Source organism: Patiria miniata, unplaced genomic scaffold (genome assembly GCF_015706575.1).
Source record: "Patiria miniata isolate m_02_andy unplaced genomic scaffold, ASM1570657v1 HiC_scaffold_20, whole genome shotgun sequence".
Lineage (NCBI taxonomy): Eukaryota > Metazoa > Echinodermata > Asteroidea > Valvatida > Asterinidae > Patiria > Patiria miniata.
In genome coordinates, this window is record NW_024037059.1 from 12,406,680 (window position 1) to 12,430,566 (window position 23,887).

Genomic DNA, 23,887 nt, shown 5'->3' on the forward strand with positions numbered 1-23,887 from the left:
GATCAATGCGCCCAGCCCCTTGTCCATCCATGAATTCTGAATTCTGACTGGATGGCACAAGATTCCCAACAGCCTCCCGTAAGGGTTATAACAGAAGTGGATGCACCTCAAGAGCAAAGAAGCTCCCTTCACCAAAGACACATGCGGCTGAAAACGACTCCGACGAAAGTATTGGGGCTTTCAGTAAAGTAACAACAGCGGGAAAAAAAATTGATAGAAGTACAGGGTATTTTCATAATGAAAAGTTGATATAGGCAAACGAACATAAGCTCAAGTACGTGGGGCGCTGCATACACACACTACAGAACACACGTTACACACATTTAGGCCTATATACAATGGCGCGCATTTATATACAATGTACACAATAACTAATCAAAACACTGACGGGCTATATTTTTTACAAGCCAAAATGGTCGTCGGGATTTATTGTCCAATTAGCATGTTTCTTATATTAGGATCAGCGTTTAAAGAAATTTACCAACTTTATGAATGTCGTCAGCCCAAGCTTGTTGAACTTTTCGTTTTGACGCTGTAGTAAAAAACGCCTGAACATGGTTGATAAGAAACTAGTTTACACTTCGTGGATGTGCACTACTGAATAGGAGCACAAAGCATGGATGTGTTTTTTCAAACTAAAATGGTCGTTATTGGCCGAGCACTGTCAATGACAAATTTCATCCCTATAGAAAGCTCAAGATGTCTTCTTTCATGTTCTGATCACCCCAGATTTGTAAGTTGCCTATTTTTTAAGATATGCCTGTTTTGGTCTCTCAACGACGCACGCCCACACATACTGAGCGTGTACACCCAGTGTTGCGATGAGCAAATGTTCAAAACTTTTCATTATGCTTAGGGTTCTTGGATGTGACGGTCAGCCGAACAGAGTCAGCCCAACCAGTCAGTAGCCAATGGTTCAACTGAACAGCCCGAACATCATAATGAGCCAGTAACTGATGCTCCAACCAAGTAGCCCCAACAGCTGTATCAAGACATTCCCCCACTAACTTTTATGGGACTGGTAAGCACTGTAGAAATTTCAAATGATAACATGAGTGACATAATCTTATTTTGAATTTTTAATTATCAAAGGCATGCCCAAAGTAAATCACAGAACAAAGGGGCGAATCCTAAGTCAGGTCATAGTGTGAAATACATGTCTAGTACTATCAGGGGTACAACCAGTCAAGATTGACCATGCAGAAACATGTAATCAACTTCCGAACCCTAACCCCCTAGTAGTTCCTCAGGACTACCGGTATCCTGCTAAATCCCACAGAGTCCAACCGGACTTTCCTGCTCAATCCACTGTGCCTCATTTTCAGTTGTCTGCTGAATCCAACGGAGTCCAACATGGCGTTATAATGCCATTCAGTTGCCTGCTGAATCCAACATTTTGCATGGGGAATGTACACAAGGGGTTTACTGCTCAATCCAACAGGCTCCATCGGGTATACATGTAGTTGGATCCTGTTGGATTCAGCAGGGTTAAGGTTAGCTTAATTCAAGAAGTGCTGCAGACTCAGTCACAGTTCCCATCTCGAAGAAGCTATGCATGTACATGTACTTTGCTAATTTGCATACAATACACAATGTAGTTTCAGAACAAACTGCAATAAAGTTGCCTCATCAAAAAATCAAGGGCTTGAATAATGGTAACATACATGTACCTGTATACATGCTCAACTATTTGCAAAAGTATTACAATTTTATGACAAATACTTTTTTTTTTGAGGGGGAGGGGGTTGAATGCTCATTATTGGTACATGTAAGACCACGGGAGAACTAAGTCTTACCGAATAATGATGTGTTATTTTCCTATGACTGTGGGCAAGCTTGTAAATTTTCAGTTGAAAGATCACCATCTACTACAAGTTCCAAACAAGACTTACCTGCCTTGAAGCAAGGAAACAGGGGATAGGGCTGAGTTACATGCACCAAACCTGAACAGAGTTATGGGCTGGGAAAGCTGCTTCATCAGAACAGGAACTGGATAGATGTAGGGACTTGCATGCAGCAACTGAAATACATGTTGAAAAAAGAAGGGGATAACAAACAAACAAATTAAACATCATAAAAAATTAACACAGGTAAAGAACAGAATTACTTAAACAGAAAAATGGTGCTTCTGCCCATGGGCAAGACACTAAACTACAATTGTCTCTGTCCACCCAGTATGAATGGGTATACCTGTGAGGGTAGAGGACTGAATGTGAGCTGATATCAGCTGCCGTGCATTGAAGGAACAACATGCAAACATAGGCCAAGATGCAACATCACAAGTCCTAAACAGGAATGTCCCTTGCCATACTTGCATTTGGAAGCTTAAAGTTCATGGACCAAAGGAAAACACACATAACTTACATGTAAGCGTGTTTCATGTACATTTATAGTTTTTCATGTAGTCTATAACATATACTATTGTTAAAAGTGTGGATTCGGAACTACAAATCTGTTACGCTGGTCATAAAGTGTGGATTCGGAATGCAGAATCTTCAGTAAAGTGTGGATTCGGAATTACGAATCCACACTTTGAACACGTCTGAAAATTGTTCTCCATAATGAGCATTAATACATGTAGGACCATATGCGTGAAAACGTTCCTTCCGAAATTAACAATGCATCTTCACTGTCAGATTCTCTGCCGTCGATCACTGCAAAACCTACTTCGAGTCAGAAAGAAATCATTGTCTGAACTATCCACATGTCGATGGAAGGAGCCGGGAAAAATATTGCAACCTGATGCCACTTTTTTCTTCATTTGTCATCTCAATGATGGTCATTCATTGCAAAAATGACGATAAGACATGAATCTGGGACTGAGAAATATTTCCAATTTTGTCAGGAAATACCTTTTCTTGACTCTCCATAGACTTTGTACACAATCGCGGAAGTGGCGTCAGGTTGCAACATTTTTCCCAAGTCTTTTCATCCCCACTTACTGTTAATGCCAATACTTCTTTTGACGCAATGGTTTAAGTCGAAGAATACACTCGAAAGTGTAGATTCTTAATTTACGAATTCACTCGGCGCTTCGTACCTCGTGAATTCTTAAATTACGAATCCACACTTTCTTGTGTGTTCTCCTTAACTGAACAGTGGACACGTTGCCCAAGCCAGATATTTGGGGGGTTTTCAGGGATGGTTCAGTTTGGGTCAATTCAGGTCAGTTTTTGCTTGAATTTTTGTCAGGTCGGGTCGCGTCGGTTTAGAGGAGTTCAGATCAGTTTCGGTTCAGATTCTGTTTATCTCTACAATGTTTCGGGTCGGTTTGGCCTGGTCAACCGGACCCGATGCACAATATTAGTTCCCAGCAGCTTAGAAGGGTAACAAGGAGCTTGCCTCACATCAATGTGTTGACAGGAGATGTTGATGCACCCTACGTTTGAAGGAGCACCACTGTCTTTCATCTCTCCCACTTCACAATCTGGGAGACTGTTCCAGACATGGACTGCAGTGTGGATGAAGGTTCTGCCGGTGGAGTAGGTCCTGGAGACTGGCTTGGAGAGTGCATGGCTAGGCATTGACAAACTGAGGCGTGTTGCGTGTCATATCTCATCATAGAGCTGGGGCAGCATCTAGCCTTCAAGCCTGGTGTCCTAACAGAAATGAGGCCTGTAAACACTGGCTTCAAAGCTGCAATTTAAATGACAAAGTCCGAGTTTAAATCAAATAAATAGTCCACGGTCCAGACCAAATGTCAGTACCATCTGAGGTGGCAAAACTATCACCGAAAGTCAAACTAAAGTGATAGCCTTTCGTAATGAGTAATATATTTTTGAAAGCAGGTACCCTTTTATACCTGAAACCCTATGCAGGCTTCACAATGCCCCTCTTTATCAATACAGATTTTTTTTAAAGGTTTGAAAAACAAAATGTAGGGTTTAAAGCTCTTCCAGAAGGCATTTTTGGTTATGCAAAACAATGCAACCTTTCAGCATTAGGTAAAATGTAGCAGAAATGTAACAAATTGATAACCTCAAGTTCTCCACACTAGATTAGATAAGCTATCAATTTCAAGCCAACTGATCATAAATTCTGAAACCCTTGTGAACAATCTTAGAGAGGTAGGACTATATTGTTGATGTGGTTATTTTGGAATTATGATACAATGTAAGTGCGGGTCATTGATTAAAACTTTTGAGTTTGCCACCTTGGATGGTACATGAACTAGTACCAGCAGGTCCATGGACTAAAATTACAATACAAAGTTACAATACAAGATTCACATTTGGTGAAATTTCATTACATACTGATACATACTTCGACATTCCGTCTCAGAATCGTGCCCAAAAAGTTACAAGCTGCAAAACATAATTTATAGCTTCCTCCTCCTCCCCCAACCTACAGTAGTTAACAGTACTGACTTAACCTGTTTTAGTATTAAAACATTTGAGCCCCAGAAAGAATGTAGTATTCAGACGCCACTACAGCGTTGTGTACAAATCTATAGAGAGTCAAGAACATTCCCAAAGTTAGACCCATAAACGTGGCATCAATAACATCGCCACGTTTCACAGTCGTGTAAAAACACTAAAAAAATATCTGCACGCGATTACACGGGTATCTGGAGGGCTCCTAAAATTTATTGCGTACATGACCAAGTACCAGCGTACTGTGCTTAACCTCAGAAAATCAAAAGTTGTGTTGAGATCGGTTTTTCACATTAAGACTTTATTTGTAGTTTATTTACGCTTTAGAAGCATACTCACCCTAGAGCGATAGAAAATTACATGTAGTCCCCCTTTTTCAGACATCTACTTTTTCGTGTAATTTCGCGTTGGAATTTAGATACGCAAACGTGTGCATACGAACCTGGAAATTACATGAAATATAGATGTCTGAAAAGGGGCGGGGGACTAATTTTCTATTGCTTTAATGTGGGTGACTGTGCTTCCAAAGCGTAAATAAACTAGGGCCTACAAAACTACATGTACAAATAAAGTCTGAATGTGAAAAGAAAACTTGACAAAGTTAACATTTATGGGGAGATGGGTACATGTTCCAAGTGTGGCATTTATTTATGGAGGTACTCCAGTAAATTGGCCACATTTTTATATGGAGCTCATTGTGACGCCACCTTTACAGATCTATCTTAAAGTATTTCCTAACAAACTTGAAACTGTTTCTCAGTCCCGATCCCAGATTCATGTCTTTTCAACATTTTGCAGTGACCGACCTTCACTGATGAAAACAGTGGCATCTAGATGCAACATTCTTTCTAAGCCCCACCCCCTCCCCCTGCTAGCCCAGCTGAGTCAACAATACAAGACAGTCGCCTTTGACAAGCCTGAATCTGCCATTCACGACACAAACCTATAGACCTCAAACCTTCAGTTTTGGGAATCTCACACAAAGTAGTGATGCTTTGGGAACCCCGCATTTTGCAACTTCAGTCTGACATAAATCTGAAAGGTCACAGGCCGAGACGACAACACATGGCGTCGATTTCTTGGACCAGTACTAGTAGCTACTGCCCCATTCTCTGCAGTGCGACAGAGCCACGACAGAGCCAGTCATGCCCATGCAGCGATCATGCATGCTCGTCGCGTCACGTGTATCGATACATCATACTTAGTGATCGACAAAAGTTACACTTTTTAAGTTAAAGTGAACATCTTGGACATCGTGAACATCTACGAGAATGCATCGATGAAAACCTCAAACACAAAAAAAACGGAGGAAAAAAACTAATTTCGATTTTACCATGAAGGAATTTGACGAACAGGCATGGACTCCAGCCGCATACCACCTGCACCACACGCGAGCTAGCTGGACTCTGCTGGAGTGGTTGTTTACAAAAAAGTAACCATAACTTTCAACAGCGCCACCACTTGACCAAGAAATTTGCACATTGTCACTTTAAAAACTTTTCAGCTGGTAACAATCATAATCTTGGTTGGAATTGTATCGTTGTATGATGGAGTAAATATCAACAGAATTGTCATGAACATTACATTAACCCCTAAAATCATTCATTAATTTCTAGCCAAGCTTGTTCCATTTTGAGCAGCAACGTCGTTGCTCATTGGAATGTGAAGTAAATAAAGCCACTTTCAACATTAATATCTGCACCGTTTCCCCATACTGCAGTGCATTATCGGTTGATTTTTTTTTAATCTATACATGATCGGTTGTTGCAGTTATCCGTTCTGTTTTTAATTACTTTATCCGCCCTCACGTGATACATTACCAATTAGAAATGTACTACCGTGACTGTCAGTCGATTTTTGTTACATTGATGCGATATATATCGGTTAATTTGTGTGACATTATCAGTTGGTGATTTATCCATTGGTTGTAACACTTACACTTAAGATGTGATGGGATTATCAATTATAGGCTTCAGCCTTTTAAGACCCCATATCCAGATTCTTTCAAGTAACTGTCAAATCTATTCTTCAACTGGTTGACATTCATGGCATTTACGACGTAGGCTGGGAGGTTGTTCCAGTTGTTTATTACCCGTTGGGAGAAGAAGTGTTTCCTCAATCGGAGACCTTTATGCATTCTCTTCTTGAACAACTTCAACCTGTGACCTCGGGTACTCGTACTTGACTTGGAGAAGAACTTTTCTTGATCAATATCGTCGAAGCTATTCAGGATCTTATATGTCTCAATAAGGTCACCCCTTAATTACTCTCCGCACTTCAAGTGGGAATAGGTGTAACTGTTCCATCCTTTCGCTGTACGGTTTTCTTCTCAATTCTGGTACTAGCTTTGTCGCCCTCCTCTGAACTTTCTCTAGAACCATGTTGTCTCTCTTTAGGTAGGGGCTCCATGACTGAACGCTGTACTCAAGATGTGGTCTGATGTAGGCTTTATACAATATCCCAAAGCTTTCAAGTTTGTCAATGTGCTTGAATGTCCTCTTGATAACTCTTAGACTTTGCATCACTGTACTGCTGCTTTGGTACATTGCAAGCTGGGTTTGCAGTCACTTGTGAGGTGCAAGGGCGGATCCAGAACACAATTTTGGGGGGGGGCCAAAAAAAATTTGGTCCCCCCCCCAAAAAGTGGGTCTCAAAAATTACGGCGTGGGGTTCGGGGCCCGTGAGGGCCCCGAAAAAATTTTGGATTCTAGATGCTCTGTGGTGCGATCTGAGGCAATTTCTGACCACTTTAACCAATTTTTTTTGAGGAAAAGATGGTGGTGTACTCATTGCCTGCCTTTATTGCGATGTCACATTAAAAAAAAAAAAAATTGGTTTCGTTTTGGGGGGGGCCATGGCCCCCTTTGGCCCCCCCCCCTGGATCCGCCCTTGGTGAGGTGCACACCAAGGTCCTTCTCTTCCTCAACTGCTTGAATGGTTTCTCCATTTAAGGTGTATTCAACCCTCGGGTTTACCTTGCCCATATGCATGCACTTGCATTTCGCAGCATTGAAACGAAGTAGCCATGTTTGAGACCATGTTTCAAGGGTTTGCAGTTCTTCTGGAATCTTCTGACTGCCATCTAAGCCATCCTTTCCAACAACATTGTATAGCTTGGTGTCATCTGCAAACAGTTTAGCCGTCGATGAGACAATATCTGGGAGGTCGTTGATATATAGAACAAATAGAGTTGGTCCAAGCACTGACCCTTGTGGAACTCCACTTATGACATCTGCCCATTCCAAGGATTCCCTTCTAACTCCAACTTGCTGCTTCCTGTTTCTCAGAAACTTGCATAGTAGTCTACGGTCGCCATCTTATACATGGTTTACCAGCCCAAGTCGATCCAGAGGATTGAAACCGCTTCAAGTTGACAGCGCAAATTCCACATTTTAATTTAGGGTAATATTTTGGCCACGACACATGAAATTGTAATAAACCAATAATTAATAATGGTTACGTCTCTCTATAATTCGACGTCCCATTGGTCCGACGTCGACTGGTTGACTGACCCTAACCCTAAACCTAACACAAACCCTAACCGTCGGACCAATGGGACGTCGGCGGCCCAATGGGACGTATTGACCAATGGGACGCAGAGCCTGAGACCAATGGGCCGTCGGACTAGGGGACGTCCCCATAATTCACTTTCATCTCTTTTTGATATTTTGGATATCACTTCTTTTGTCCATACTCGATCTGTCAAAAGGAACGTTCTGATCTCCGCATCAATTTTAGTTGTTAGTTTTTAATTATTTCAATTGTTAATTTTACTATTTGAAACACTTAAATATGCTTGATATAATCCATGATTACCCACAGCAATTTGAAAACACGGTGTACATGTTTTTGTTATGATCTACAAACTTGTTTGTACACTTTTTTCCCGCTCATTTTCAGTGTTTCTTATGAAAAACAAATATGTTCGTCTGAAAAATATATCGACAAAAGTCGAATGTGAATCCACTGTGACAGGAACCTGACCTACTTTTTGGGCACTCCTTTTTATTTTTGTAGTTCTCAGTTCCGACCGATCTGTTTTGAACCCCATTAACCCTAAAAAAAGAAAAAGGCCGGGGGGGGGCAGAAATCGCCCCTTGTTACATTTTCTATGAAAGGTGCGCTTGCACGGCGCACACGCGTTGTTGGCAAAGTAGCACAAGCGCTGTATCTAGGTTTAATGGGTTAACTCAGCATGCATGAATTTGTCATTTTTTGTGCACAAAATTTGTTGAGCATGGGAAAAGCCAGCATTAGAATGATCCACTTAGCCATAAATGTTCCATACTCAGTTTTTCCCATAGGCGCTGGCCTTTTTCAGTTTTCACGTTAAATTGCCCATCACTCGGCCTGTGTTTTCAGCATCACGCAGTCAATCAAATCTTTGACGGCCTTTACAACTCTACCCGATGTTCCCCAATACCTATGTTCCCCTATACCGATGTTCCCCGAAATCCTTAGGATTAGGGTTAGAGTTAGGGTAAGGATGTCGGGAACATCGGTATTGGGGAACATAGGTATGAACCCCAACTGTTTTCTTTTATCTGAAGAGGTGATGGAGAAATTTGCTAAAGGCCGATTGCAGGTATATGGGTCGGGGGGGGGGCAAAATGTTCCCGAAGAGGTAGCACATCTTGATTGTTTGTTTTTGTTTGGTTTTTCTGTTTTTCTGTATTTTTTTCGGGGGGGGGGGCGTTAACATGTAACGTGTAGGTGTGAGGTGCTGGCGTTTCATTTCCTTAAAAAACCTCAAATATCGGTTGGAGGAGGGATTTCCTTTGTCTCTCCACTGATATACGCGAATGACTGCAGGATTAAAAGACCTTGGATGAGCTTTACAAATTTAACCTTTCCAAAGGGCCTACAATTTTACAAAGCGTGGTCTGAGAGATTGTATGAAAGAGAGAAAACACCTGTTGTATTTTGACTTGTGATATAACTTATGAAACATGGATAAGTGAATTGAATGTAATTTGATGAAGGCCTTTCCACGCTGCACAATTTATATATTTCAAACACATGGTGAATCGATTGTAATTTACAAAAAGAGCTGTTTTCGGATCATGGAGGAAAACACACACTAGGCTTGTTAGTGCCAAATCCACCGCTTGAGAGAATTATAGCGCCCTCTGTTGACAGAAAAGTTTGTTGTTATTATTATGGGATGGCGAGTGATAGGACGTGCCGAGGACTGAAGTTTTTTTTCAACCTTTAGACATCTTTTAAGCTTTCTTTTTGACTTACTCTCGACTTTTTGCGTGTTTTGGAGCAATTCAAGGATCCTAAAAGGAGCTTCTCATAAACTGTAAGAACACAGTAGGCAAGGCAATATTGAAGAAAATAGACCTGATCGAGGGCCTTGAATTGAACAGTGTGTGAACTTGTTTTCGTTCTTCTGAGAACGATTGAAGCGTTGGAAACTTAGGCCCAGTCCTGTCCGCAAAATAAACGTGAAAAATTAGCTTCAAAGTGAACTTTAGAAAGGCCCATAAATAGGCACGTACAAGGCCTATTATTGTGTTCAGCACTACAACGTCGTCTGAGCGAACACCGTCAGCGGATTCAAAAACAAATTTTGGGGATTCTGTTTTTACACTATACAGTTTGTTTTTGGTCACTTTTTTATGGAGGAGTGGTGGTGTGCCAACCTTACCATCTTTGTGGACCTGACAACAAAACAGGTCCCCATAACGCAGGTTGTGTGAACGCTATGTGGACTAAGCCAGGTCCACATAAGGATTTGCTCTCTGGAAAACAGGTTTAGAGGCATTTTGGGTTAGGGTCATTTGTCGCAAATTAAAGAGGAACACCCAAGGAAATCAGGATAAAAAAAAATGGTTTGAGAGAGTTTTCACAGTGTGAGTAGAAATTTGTTGTCCCCGGTTTTCCTTAACTGTGCGAAAACAAAGGAATGTCCACATAGGGTATGTAATATAAACGTGTGTGTGGGTGTGTACATAATGTATACACATTGAAATTGTGGACCTTGAACAATAGAGGACTATAGGGTTGACCGAAGGTCCACGTTTGATATGTGTGTACAAATCTTACGGGGGATCTGCATCCAAATATAAAGTATAAACAAAAGAGGGACAATAGGGAGTCCGCGATTCAGTGAAGGTGTTTACACAGTTGATCCTGTTATCCTTTGCATTTATCTGTAAAAGCCATCTACCGAATTACATGTATTATCAAAAGGTTTACTTGGATTAAAGATCCTACTGGCACTGAACACCCCGTGAAATGATTCCGCTTGGCTCAATGTATTCCAACGATTACTCAATATTGACTGATTATTGGAAACACGGAGCGCATGCTGTGGACGCGATTTTCTGATCAGGATTGTGCAGGCGGGGAGTTTCACTGTTGTCTCAAAAAGCTGAATCTCCACTGAGATGAAACTTCAACAGATTAGGTTTGGAACAGTCTTCGTTGGGTTTTGAGCGGTGTTACTATTGGAAACGAACGAAATGCATGAAAGGTAGACTGATCCTGTATGCCGGTAATCGTGTACTCTTCCCCCGCCCCGTGCTCAGTGCCTTACTGCAAATATCGTGCTTTCCCACTGCTTATACTGTACCTCCATTGATAAACAAAGTCAACAGAAATAACCTCCTCTGTTTATACTTCTCTTTTCAGCTCAGATTTTCTTAGATCCTCATCTTGAGAATGGTCGTTGGTTTTAACTCATCTCATTTATAGGGGTCCGTTCCCAACTTGGGGCCTACCATCAGTTTGTTTCGTAATATTTAAATGTTAAAAATCGCCTCGGGTTCTCTCCTTTCAGTTTGCACAGTTTTTTTTCATTAACTGGAGAAGTGCAAACGCGACCAGAACTAAAACTAAACCGACTCTGAATCGACTTCGGTACGTTTCGATTTGGCTCGGATTTCGGCATCAATTTAGTCAGTTTGGGTTGGTGTAAATTTGTTTGCGATGTTCGGATCGGATCGGTTAAGACACAGTGTTTGAGAAACCCGACTCAAAACTGAGTCTTCCTTCTGATAATATCGTAGTGATATCCAAAACATTAGGGAAGTGAATACTCTGCCCCCTGTTGAGGGGTGAAAATGGTTCATAAAGCTGTTTTTATAAACTTCAAATAACATTCTTCACGCAACATTCTTTTGTTATTATAACATTTGTATGCAAGCAGATGAGGTCAGGCCTATAATGGTTATTTGCGTCCTAAAAAGTACTTGGAGTGGGATCCCAACTTTCCCTTCGCCGATAAGGAAACTCCGGCCACGTAAAAACAATCAATAGACGAATTCAATGAAAGTCATTAGATTGAGGTTTTGACGAACCCCACAAATTATATCTTTCGAACAGACGTTATAATTGTTAATGCGTAATATAATGTTCCTGCAAATCACGCCGCATATAATGTTACCCGGCACATGTCAGAAGAGTACGAATTAGGTGAGATACATCGCACCTGCAGCATCATTGTAATATTCTCCATGTCGAGTACATGCGCTTGACTTTTTTGATATACAACAGCGGCAGCGATTTAGGCGGTAGATTACGGAAGCTTAAAGTGACCATCCGCGAAAGATGGATATTGTGTGACATCTTTCCCTTTTTTCTTCACTTTGGAAAGACATCTTTCCCTGATACTCGTATGGTATCAGGGAAAGACGTCTTCCCGAGATACGAGTATCAAGAAAAGATGGCTTAAATATCTCGGTATTCCATCTTTGGGAGATAACGGAATCGCGGAAACTCGGATGGTCACTCTCAGCTTCCGTAGACAGTGTTTCCCGCGAAATTAAAATACGCGGCAGGCTCTGGCCCCATTGAACCTCGCGTAGTGTCGCTCGAACCTCGGTGTTGGCGAACTGGGATTGGGACTGCCTTAACGTTGTGCACTTCAATCCCCGTGGTTTCCCTTTGGTTTTCAACGCACGTGGTCAGACATTTAAGACAAAGTCCAGGGTTGGACCTTAACTGTTCAGTTTGCTAGCCAGCCAGGCTACTGAAACAGACTCTTAACTAGCCCGCGGGCATGTTCACTAGCCTGCATGGTTTTTTCTTTCATTGTCTCATTTTTTTATAAACAACAATGTGGCAATGTGCATACATGTAAGACGTGCATAGGGCCTGAAAGTTGACCCCTGGTGGCCAGGCCCGGATTACCCAATAGGCACAGTAGGCACTGTGCCTAGGGCCTACGAACAATTTGGGGGCCTGCGAAAACTTCGGGGAGGGCCTACGAAAATACCGCAGAAAACTTGGACCATAACTGACGCTGTATACAGCATGTATGCATTTGCCCTACGTATAAAATGTACGTGTAAAGTCTGTCGTTCTGAAGCACGATGCCAACCATGGGCGTCGATCGTTGGGGAACGGGGGGACTGATGTCGTTCTCCAACGTTTTTCGTCCCTGAATAAAAATACGTAGCCAACATTTGATTTTATAGCTCAGAACAGCTGATTTAATGACTCCAAACTCGACTCTGTTTAAATGATGATCTTGTGCTAAAACTTTGGCAGTCGTCAAAAATTTCCTCAGATCGCACCACAGGGTAGTCTGAGTATCACCGTTATCCACGGATCCATCTCCTGTCTAACCACAGGGCGCCTAGAATCCTATATTTTCTAGGGGCCCTTAAGCGGGCCCCGAACCCCGCGCCGTTTAGGCTTCGCACAATTACTGATCAAGATACACATGTATGTACCACCCCCACTTTGAGAAGCGAATGACGCCCTAGAGAATTGGTGACAACAGGCTGTTAGAGCTAGGACCTATACCAGTTTGGCCTGGCTTGATTTGTACAGCCCCCCCCCCCCCAACAACAAAAGTGTGTTCTGGATCCGTCCTTGTACCCCCACTCCCAATAGGCCTAATCTATAGTCACAGTTTTTTATTATGTGTTTTTTAGACAGGGACATTTTTTGGTTCTTATTACATGATTTTTGTAGTGTATCCAACTTCAGGCGTTCATTGCTCATAACATGGTGTTTGGGGACATTCGTCATTTTGCCACAATGGGCCCCCTCGAGATGAAAATAAAACAGCCCTCAAACGCAAATGAAAGCATTATGATCGCGTTTACAAATGATCTCCTCTCTTACAATGCAAAAGTGTCCCTCAAAAACACAAGTACCCCTCGCGCTATAACAAGACTGTGAACCTTCTCGAGGTGGAAAACTATCCCGCGAAAACACGAATGACCCCTCTCGCAATACAACAATTTGTGCCCCTCTCAAAATGGAAAACTGGCCTCGTTGGCTCCGTGCATCGTCATCAGGGGCGTAATTCCCGGGGTGGGGTGGGGTGGGGGGCGGGTATATATACCCCCATACTTTTTGACCGCAGAGATGGGCTGAAGGTCCACGTATGATGTGAGTGTATAAATCTGATGGGGGATCTTCCTCCAAAGATAAAGTATAAACAAAAGAGGGACAATAGAGAGTCTGCGATTGAAGGTGTTTACATATTTGATCATGTTATCCTTTACGACTGAGGATTTGTGACAATGGGGGACAATAGGGGTAACAATAACCCGAGCCATGTCCTCGGGAAGTTTTTGTTTACAAACTTTATAGTACAAACTATAGAAACAAAAAAAGGAACAATAAGAGTTTCTCAAAAGTATAGGATAATATGAGTGCGTGTTGTTTACACATTCAAATTGTGGACGTTGAACAAGTGCAGGACAATATAGGGTCCACGATTGACTGAATGTCCACGAATAACGATCGTGTAAAAATATGGGAGGTCTTCCTAAAAACCTCAGGTAGGCCTACAAACAAAAGAGGGAAAACGGGGGTCCACGATTGAAGGTGTTTACACACTTGTGTGTGTGTGTGTGTGTGTCGGGGGGGGGGGGGGGAGTTGAAAGTATGGTTGGAGCACTAATCCACCGTCGGCCGTCGGCCAATTGATAATTTGATAAAGTGGGGGCGGGGTGTCTTGACCTCATTATTTTGATGTCAGTAATTGGCACTCTTTCCCCTTGTTTCCTTCATTTCCATCTTTATATACCTTGTGTCTAAGCAGCTGAGTTTTTTTTACCCGTGACGATACGCGATTGCCGAGTTAGCTGGTTCCCTGTCATTATACCGTTTAAGTTTCTAATCTTTATTTGGCGGGAACCAGTCTATATGTGCTAAGCATGATGTCTTGAAGGCGGCCAAACATTTTGAGCTGACGTCGCGTCAAAGTCGGAAAAATACCTGGTTTGTCAATGCTTCCGGCGCTCTCAATCACCATCGATGTGAAAGAAGAAAATACGAAAGGGGCAATTTTCGGATAGTTCTTGACGTCAAAATGTTATTGAGATACGTTTTAGGTCAGACAAAGTGGGCAGCATGGACTAACGTGTTTTTCACGTACGCAACTCCTTCCAGCAATACGATTTTTTTTTATTCGTGCTGTTAAGCAGCAGTAGTGTGGCGCAGCTGGCTTTATTCTGGCACTGGACTGGGTCCTAGAAAGTGCTCCTAAAAGAGGTTTATCATGCACAAAAAAGGTTAACAGGTACTAGGTAGCCAATAATCTGGCAGCAACTCGTCGTCACGTTCTACTTTGTTACTTTTCATATAAAATTGCCGAACCGAACACGAACCGAACCCGAGGGATCACTTTCAGTAGCATTGACAAACCCCCCTCTCTTTTGATGTCATCGCGTAGTGATATCCAAATCAAAGGAAAGTATTACAATACACTGTTCCCTTTGAGGAGTGAAAACAGTTCATGAAGCTGTTTTATAAACTTGAAACAATATTCTACACATAAGCCTAATAATTGTTTTGTTATTATACAATATATACGTACGCGGAGGGGTTAAGGGCCTTGTTATTTTTGCGTCCACCAACAAAAAACCACTGGGAGTTGAGTGTCACAACTTTCCCTTGGCAAGGAAACACCGAACAATCAATAGACAAATTGAATGAAGTCATTAGATTGGGGTTTTAACGAGCCCCACAGTATACCTTTCGAACAGACGTTATAATTGTTAATGGGTAATATGATGTTCTTGCAGATCACGCCGCATATAATGTTACACGACACACGTCAGAAGAATACGAATTAAGTAAGATATGTCGCACCTGCAGCATCATTGTAATATTCTCCATGTCGAGTACATGTGCTTGACTTTTTTGATATACAACAGTGGCAGCGATTTAGGGGGTAGACTACGGAAGCTTTATGTGACCACGCGCTAAAGATGGATATTGTATGACATCTTTCCCATTTGGAAAGACATCTTTCCCTGAAACTCGTATGGTATCAGGAAAGACGTCTCCCCGATATTCGAGTATCAGGAAAAGATGGCTTAAATATCTCGGTATGCCACCTTTGGGAGATAACGGAATCGCGGAAACTCGGATGGTCACTTTCAGCTTCCGTAGACAGTGTTTCCCGCGAAATTAAAATACGCGGCAGGCTCTGGCCCCATTGAACCTCACATAGTGTCGCTCGAACCTCGGTGTTGGCGAACCTCCATTATTTCAAAACGATTTGGTGTGCCAAGAAATTTAAGGTCAGAATTCATGGGCCGAAATTCGAAAAGGTGGTTTCCAGAAATGTGGCAACAGATATATCAGGGATGGGACTGCCTAAACGTTGTCAGAGAGATTGTATGAAGAGAGAGAAAACACCTGTTGTATTTTGACTTGTGATATAATTTATGAAACGTGGATAAGTGAATTGAATGCAATTTGATGAAGAAGGCCTTTCCACGCTGCACAATTTATATATTTCAAACACATGGTGAATCAATTGTCATTCGGGGGGGGGGGGATTTGTTTTCGACTGATTCAAAAACACACTTTTGGGGATTATGTTTTGCAGTTTGTTGTTTGTTTTGGTCATTTTTTTTAAGGAGGGGTGCGTGTACAAACACTGCCTTGTGGGGTACCGGAACAATGGGAGGTACCCCACAAGGAATGCCCACCGACTTGCGGGGTACCGTTTTGGTACCCCACAAGTTTTTCACGAAATAGATATATGGATTTTACTCAAAAACTAGGAATTTCCAAGGTGGGTTGATTTGTCGCAAATGGAAGAGTTTTAGAAAAGGGATATTAAGTCCGAATTTCAGCCAGGGAAATTAACTCTGGTTAAAATAACAGCATTTTGACATTAGTGTGCGACGTTGCAAAATTTTAGTACACGAGAACAAAGGAAGTACCGCACTTCTATGCCTATGTAAGCGTGTGTGTGTGTGTGGGGGGGGGGGGGGATTTGGGAGTAGGGAGGTGCTTTGTGGGTTAAAATCGAAGTGAATAGCACAAATAAAAGCTTAATATGGAGTAGAATTTTAAGCATGTCGAACAGCAAGTTGCCCGTGATCTATCGGTTGACGCACCTCGAACTGACTGACTTATCTTAAACCGATACTCTGCTGTAATTAGTTACACCCTACAGAACTGTGGTAGAGGGGACCCCCCTTGTCCCTGTATACCGCATACACATTGTACACTATTGTTACATAACGCAATCCCCAGACATTTCAAAATAATTCCTGAGATTCCAGCAACGCAATGACAACACAAAAGAGGGGGAGAAGGTTGAGTTCCGTCTGCCGAGTCTCTCTGCCACAGTCTTGCTGCATGCGGCCCGCCCGTGCGTTTCATTTGTAATAATGCCGTAGGTGCTTTCTGGCTACCGTAACAGTTTATACTTTTATTTTATTTTTCTAATCTTCACTTCTTCACTTCACTTTTTAAGGAATTAGACGCAAACTTTGCAAGTGCATTCTGTAGCTAATCAAGTCTGAATGCACATTGCACCCTGAATGCACGTTGCACCCTGAAATCGAAATGGTCAGGCATAATTATAAATGTCAACATCTGATATACATTTTGAGTTTTTTAGAACATTTATATGCATGGGGAGGATAATACCGGTCGCGTCCCGGATGAGAAAGTAAAAAAAATAATTAGAAATTTGAGTGGCCATTATGTCATCCCCATCCTAAGGGATTGCTCCCCATGTAGATTGAGGCTTTTTCACAAGTTATCCTTTTTAAAGAAATGGTAAATTCATCATTATAATGGTGTATAGGCCCTAATATTCTACAAAACAAAAATGTCGCCGGGTAAGGTAGGGGTGGGGGATCTCCTTGCCGCCTCCCCACAGATATACGCAAATGATTGCAGGATTAAAAGACATTTGACGTGCTATCCAGTACATGTGTTGTAATCAAGTTCCATTGTCCCGAGTCCGAGTCCAAGTCTGACCTGTCCCAGTGTACGTCCGCTGCTCTATCTAGGCAGTTCAACAGAAATATTCCCTACACACACTGGTCGCAAGACAAAATGTACATCACTTCGCAGATCCTCTCGTCCTCCAACTTAATTCGCCCCCACAATTAAAAGGATGAGGAAGGCCCTGCTGGTTCTTATAGCAAATCTCATTTTCCCATCTTATTTGAATGAACTCTGATTCACGGCGCCAATATTCTTGGAATTGTTCAACCAAAAAGTAATATCAACTGAATATTCCTTGAATTTTGCTTGCATAAACAGTGTACCGTTTTTTTCATGCTATTTCTCACTTTGAAAAAAAAAAACACGTCTGACTGTAAATTAGAAAAAAAAGACCTATGGCTGCGGCCCCTAAACCCCACTTCATCTGACTCAACATGTAACGTATTGTGTGTATATGATAACGCCTCTTTCCAGTCACACAAAAACTCGTGAAATCTGTTTTACAAAATATGTTTTGCCCCCCTCTAGAAAAAGATTCTTGCGACGCCCATGTCCAATGGCCCATCCCCCCCCCCTTCAAACAGTGGTCAAACAGTCAAGTTGTTTTTATAAACGTCAAACAATATTTTACACACCTTACTTTCAGGTAAATTGATCTAAGCACGCGGAGGGGATGCCCTGCTATTTGCGTCCACTAACAAAAACCTACTGTGAGTGGGGGACGCAAGGCAAGGAAACGCCCACGTAAAGCGCCCACGTGAAGGAAAGTCGTTCAATTTAGTTTTTTGCACGAGCCCCACAAATAATAACGCCTTATAAACAGACGTTATAATAATTGTTATTGGGCAATGACGTCCCTGCAGATCACGCCACAGACAATGTTACACGGCGCACGTAAGAAGAGTAGGAATTAAAAAAGATTTATCGCACCTGCAGCATCATTGTAATATTCTCCATGTCGAGTCGGCCTACGTGCGCTTGACTTTTTAAATGGACAACAGCGGCAGCGATTCAGTCTGTAGACTACGGTAGCATAAAGTTATCATCCGCGAAACATTTTATGACGTCTTTCCCAGATTCCTCAATATGGGGAGATGCCTTTCCCTGATGCTCGTATAGTTAAAGACGTGTTCCCGAGATATCAGGGAAAGATGTCTTAAATGTCTCATCAGTATTTCATCTTTCCCAGGTAAAGGAATCGCGGAAGCTCGGATGGTCAATCTAAGCTTCCGTACACAGAGCTTTGCGCCAAATTAAAAAGCGCTGGAAAACAGGCCTGGCAGGCCCTTGCCGGTAATCGCTTGTCGTTCCCCCAACACGAACTGCACTCTACACGATTTGCTACCACGTCTCATTCATACACCCTATTCATACTTCAAGGCATACATGATCATTTGCATTCATCTCAAATGTAACCTGCCGAATTATAATTAAAAGTTCACTTGGATTAAAGATCCAACTGGTACACTGAACGCAGTAAAAATATTACGTCTGGCCTGCTGTCATTAACAAGAAAAATGTAGGTATTTCCAACGATTAGTCAACTGACAGAGCATGCCATAAAATTTGTGCACGCGTTTTTGCCCCTTTTCAAAGGATGTAAAAGTGTAATCTTGGGGTCTACCTGATGTTCCCCAATATCTATGTTCCCAGTGTTTGAGGTCTCGAGGCCGGCCTCGATTTTCATGGCCTCGGCCTCTTCCTTGGCCTCGGAGTGCAAGGCCTCGGCCTAGGAGCCTTCTGGCCTCGGCGAATCAGTCGAGGCCGGCTCGAGGCCGCCCATTTTGATGTGTTTTTAATTCTAATTAATTTTATTTTTTTACCGTATCAAACCCTCGAGATTCTACCGCAGTGGGTTCCGTGAAACGAACGCATATACAATATACGCACGAATGAACTGGAAATGGTTGCATTGAACGTACTCACGTACGTAGCATCTTCGCCTAGCCTGCGCTTCAGCTTTCCACATGCGTGCAAGCGTTATAACTGTTACCGCGTGCCAGACTACATAAGTCTGGCACCAATCCCATCTGCGTTCAATAACTTGTGGTAGTAGACTAGTCTGGTTGCAGTGTTGTACAAAATGTTCTCGTTTCGCCTCTGTACCCTGACCTTTAAAAATGATTTGCGGCAAGGTGCGGCAAGCTTAATCATTTCTTTTTATAGGCCACTGTTTCAGTAAAATTTTCTGGGTACGATCGAGTGTACTAGTCCGTACCATTTTTTCCCCATAAAGATATGATAAAAACAGTTACGATTTATCAAGTAGATTTTATTTTTTACACGGTGATTTAAATGAAAGTTCCGGCTCACACGGTAATGTTTGGCGCAAATGGTCGATATGGAAAGCGCGATTTCAGAATTCGTTTTTCCATCCAAATGAATGCAAAGTTCTGAATGAATGTTTTAATAATAGGAGTCAGTATTCCTCGTGGTACCAGGATACTTTTTTGTATTTTTAGAGCCATGTTGGTACTTATTACATGTATAAGCACGGTTTGAAATTGACTAATTGTGCGTGGTTACAGATATACAGCCAAAACCTCTGGACTCCCTACCTCTTGCCATGATCTGAAAATTCTTCGAAGCCATTGGATTCAAATCGGATGATGCGAGAATTTGGCATGGTCATTTTGATGAACTGACTGATATCATGCACGCATATTCCGTGTTGCCGTGTTGTTTGGAGCGGGATTGGCCATTGCCAACTTTGTCTGGTACCGCGTGAAAATGCGTGGACACTAATCCCGTTGTGTGGAGCGGGATTGGAACTATGCTTTGCCCATGCGTAACGGCGGGCCGTCTGGCATTGTCTGGTCGCATCGCGGTGTTTGCTCGGCGCGCGCCTGGACAGTGCGAAGGTCGGGGGGGGGGGGTCGTAACTTTTTTGTTATGAGTGGTAAAAACCTGATTCAAAAATCAAGTTGTTGTTTATTCAATGAGGATTCCTATGATATTAAGCAGTTTGATAGGTTTTAAAAATAAGATTGATAAAACAAGTAAATAATGTAAATCTTACAGAATAGAAACTCAAAATTTGGCCATTTAAATGGTTGTATCTCCAAAGGGCAGACACCTATGAGTCTGATTCAAACGCCATTGATTTTGTTGTGTACTTTGCTTTTCAGTGATGCAAAACTTGAGATTTCTTTCTTTGAAAAATAAAATTCGCCGGACTCCCTACAAGAGGAAACCCATTGCAAGCTGTAAATTTGTAAGCCAGGCACTCCGAAAACTCAGTGAATTCAACTAATTTTTTTTTAAAACTCCAACATAATCTTAGCCTTGTTTTAGTGATTTATATTTTATTACGTGTTTGATAGCCGGCCTCGGCCTTGGCCTCGGAGGTGGTGGCCTCGGCCTTGGCCATGGCCTCGCGGTTGGGGCCTCGGCCTTGGCCTCGGAGGTTGTGGCCTCGGCCTAGGCCTCGGCCTCGGAGGTTGTGGCCTCGACTACAACACTGTATGTTCCCCAAAATCCGTAGGGTTAGGATAGGGTTAGGGTTAGATGTTTAAGGTTAGGGTTAGGGTTGGGGAACATAGGTATTGGGGAACATAGGTATGCACCCGTAAACTCCACTGAGCTGAATCTTTAACAGGTTGGGACTTGAACATTCTTCTTTCATTTCGGGTGGAGTGCATAAAATCCAAATGATCCTAAATGCCCCACTTGCTGCCTTTGTAACTGTATGCCAAGCCGTGCTTTCCCGTGTCTTGCTTTGTAACTCAATTCAATTGCAACGTCATCGGTGATAAACCACTCTCCTTATCATTTTGCCTGCTTTCATTATTTTGATGATTTTCTCATATGTTCATCTTGAGTGGGAGGCCATTGATTTTATATTATGGTTGGCGGTCCTATTGGAAAACGCGTCCGTTCCCAACTTACCAACAGTTTGCTCTGACTTCAAATGTTATATAGAGATTCTGGTTGTAACTTAACAACAGCAAAGCTGTACCCAATGTTTTCGATTGTCTATTGGATGGTATAAAACGATTTAATGATTTCCAAAAACTGTAACTTTTGAAATTGCATTTATAATATCGTTAAAAATTGCACTTCCGGTAACAATGGGAAGTAAGGGTCACATGACCTTGACATTTCAGCAGGCATACATTAAGTACGCTATAATGCAATATGCAAAGAACTGGTATCATGTCATATTCTGTTGATGAGATATGGTGGCCACGACATTGCCTAATGAAATGTTTAATATACATTTTATTTTATAATAAATATTTTTAATACATTTTCGGCATACATCTTCAGGTGATGGTTGACTTGACCTTGTAATTATTAAAGTGTTTGATTGAATGAATCAAAGTTCCCAAACCCTCTTACATCGCTCATATCGATACATATTTGGCGAGTATAGTTCATTAGCTTTTCAACAACGAAACAATCTCTCCAATCGGGTACATATTTATTGAGTTATGGCCAATTCAATATAAGTACCGATTTTTTAATCTGTGCATAGCCTGTCAAACCCGTCCCAAAACCGAACCGACACAAAATTGGCTTCGGTTCGGTTCGGTTCGGATCGGATTTGGCATCAGTTTACTCAGGGCGGTTGGATGTTTGCCAAGTTCGGATCGGATTGGTTTAGGTCTCATATGTACTGCACAGTGGCGTAAATCCGTGTGCTAGAGAGTTTGTTTCTGCATTCAATAGGGGACGTTGAACAATAGAGGACAAGCGGCTCCCCAATTCCTGAGAGGTCCCCAATTTCGATTCGTGTACAAAACATATGGGAGGTCTTCCGAAAAAAGTTTGTACAAACAAAAGAGGGACAATAGGGGGGTCCCCGATTGCAGGCAAATACACACTTGCTTGTGTGCTAGTGCTTGTGTAAACACCGGCAATCGTGGACTAGGGACAAAAGGGTTGGGGCACAAACAAAGGGTCCACGATTAACCGAACGACCACGATTGAAAATCGTGTACAAAACCAATGAGAGCTGTTGCTAAAAAGTTACAAAGAGTACAAACAAAGGAATAAGGATTAGGGACAAAAGGGCGTCCACGATTGCCGGTGTTTACACACGTGGGTGAGCTTGTCTTACATACGCAGTGTGGACTTCCGAACAAAAGACGTCCACATAATGTAGATAGCACCGACGTTGTGTGGACTTGCCCACGTCCACACAGTGTTTCCCCATTTCTGGAAAACAGGTTTAGAGGCATTTTTGGGTTAGGTTTATCCGTAGCAGAATAAAGAGAAACACTAAAGGGAATCATAGAAAAAAAAAATGGGTTGAAAGAGTTTTCACAGTTTGAGAAAAATTAGTTTTTTCACTGGTTTTTCTTAACTACACGAAAGCAATGGAAAGTCCACACTAGTCATGTGAAACAAGTCTGTGTGTGTGTGTGTGTGGGGGGGGGGGGGAGGGCTTGTGTGACCAAAAATCCCGCGGGGTGGGGGGGGGGGATAGACACCATATGACACTATAGGGTTTTCATAATATAAATGTAATTCTAATATTAACTTACCTCCCTATTAAAAACAGTACATTTAAAGCTTTTGTATTTCTTGTTGTCAATTGTCAAAACAATTGACTGTTGAAAAGTTACAAGATCTCAGCGAATAGGCTTTTTTTCTCGAAACAAAAAGCGGGATGGGATGATCCGATGGCCCACCTCCCCCCTTCAAACAGTGGTCAAACAGTCAAGTCGTTTTGTATTATTTTAAATCAATATTCTAAACACCATACTTTCTGGTTATTGTAAAAAATTGGCATGCACGCGGAGGGGTAAGGTATTATTATTTGCGTCCACCAACAAAATAAAACTACTGTGGGTGGAGAGTCACAACTTCCCCTTGACAAGGAAGCTCCGCCCACGTTAAAGCAATCATAGACAAATTGCAGGAAAGTTATTACATTGAGGTTTTTACGAGCCCCACAAATAATAACAGCTTTCAAACAGACGTTATAATTGTTATTGGGCAATGAAGTCCCTGCGGATCACGCCACAGACAAAGTTACACGACGCACGTCAGAAGAGTACGAATTCAGTGAGATTTATCGCACCTGCAGCATCACTGTAATATTCTCCATGTCGAGTACGTCCGCTTGACTTTTTAAATGTACAATAGCGGCAGGGATTTTCAGTTGACTACGGAAGCTTAAAGTTACCATCCTCGAAAGATGGATATTTTATGACGTCTTTCCTTTAGATTCCTCACTATGAAAAGACATCTAGCCCTAAAACTCGTATGGTGTTAGTTAGAGATTTGTTCCCGAGATACAAGTACCTGGGAAAGATGTCTTAAATGTCTAAGAATTTCATCTTTCCGAGATCAAGGAAACGCGGAAACTCGGATGTTCACTTTAAGCTTCCGTAGGCAGT

At 42.1% G+C, this 23,887-nt stretch overlaps 1 long non-coding RNA gene across 1 annotated transcript; it reads right to left on the minus strand.

Annotated features, from left to right (window-relative positions):
• Window positions 1-1,687: 1,687 nt before the first annotated feature.
• On the minus strand, window positions 1,688-5,782 carry LOC119729322. The gene is made up of 3 exons (XR_005271223.1): window positions 5,707-5,782; window positions 3,348-3,636; window positions 1,688-2,020 (listed from the first exon to the last, which is right to left on the minus strand). It is a non-coding gene; the product is annotated as an uncharacterized LOC119729322 (long non-coding RNA).
• Between the last annotated feature and the right edge of the window lie 18,105 nt (window positions 5,783-23,887).